This window comes from Echinops telfairi, unplaced genomic scaffold (assembly GCF_000313985.2).
Source record: "Echinops telfairi isolate 266 unplaced genomic scaffold, ASM31398v2 ScPeMD7_7469;HRSCAF=8507_1, whole genome shotgun sequence".
In the NCBI taxonomy this organism is placed as follows: Eukaryota; Metazoa; Chordata; class Mammalia; order Afrosoricida; family Tenrecidae; genus Echinops; species Echinops telfairi.
This window is the reverse complement of record NW_022111373.1, coordinates 105,885,763-105,886,644: the sequence shown is the minus strand read 5'-3', so window position 1 is coordinate 105,886,644 and position 882 is coordinate 105,885,763.

Below are 882 nucleotides of genomic sequence, written 5' to 3'. Positions count from 1 at the left end.
TTTGAGTTGAATGATGAGACTTCATCACACCCACTGTGGACACGTTATCAGGGGAGACCAATCCCTGGAAAAGGACATCATGCTTGATAAGCTAGAGAGCTAGTGAAAAAGAAGCCCCTCAATGAGATGGCTGTCCACAGGGGCTGTATCTGTGGGCTCAAACATAAGAACAATTGTGAGGATGGTGCAGGCCGGGGCAGTGTTTTGTTCTGTTTGTTCATAGGGTTACTATGGGCCGGAATGGACTCGACCACATCTAAAAGTGACACGAATCAAAATGATTCGACAGCAGTGGATTTGTGTGGGTACAGTCTGAGTTGTGATGATGTGGTGGTGAACGCTCACCTGCTAACTGAAAGCTTGGCGAACTCACGAGAAGCTACACAGGAGAAAGGTGTCAGTCGTCTGTGAAGATTACAATCTTGGGAGTCTTATGAGTAGGTTTATTCTTCTTTTAGAGTTGCTATAAGATACATAGCCCAAGGTTTGTGAATACTTGGGGTAAAGACCTTTGGCCTGGTATACAAGAGCTGTGTTGTTCTAAAGGTAGCTGCCAGATTCTTGAGGAAGAATCATAGCCAAGGATGGCCAATCATAGCCATCAAATACCTGTCTAGAGTAGAATGCGTGTTTTGTTTGAATCAAAGTCTAGGTTGATCAAATTAGTGTTTATTATTTGTTGTCTAACATTGTTTTAAACTTTGTGTGCATGCTACATATCAGGCATTATTTTAAACTGTGTTTGTTTGCATTTTACACTGTTTTATTTAAAGTTCACAAATATTTCAGTTGAGTATTACTATCAGTACTATTTTAAGTGTGAGGGGAGTGAGATGCTTGGAGGTCCTGTCTCTTGGCAAGTCATATAGCAAAAAAAAAAAA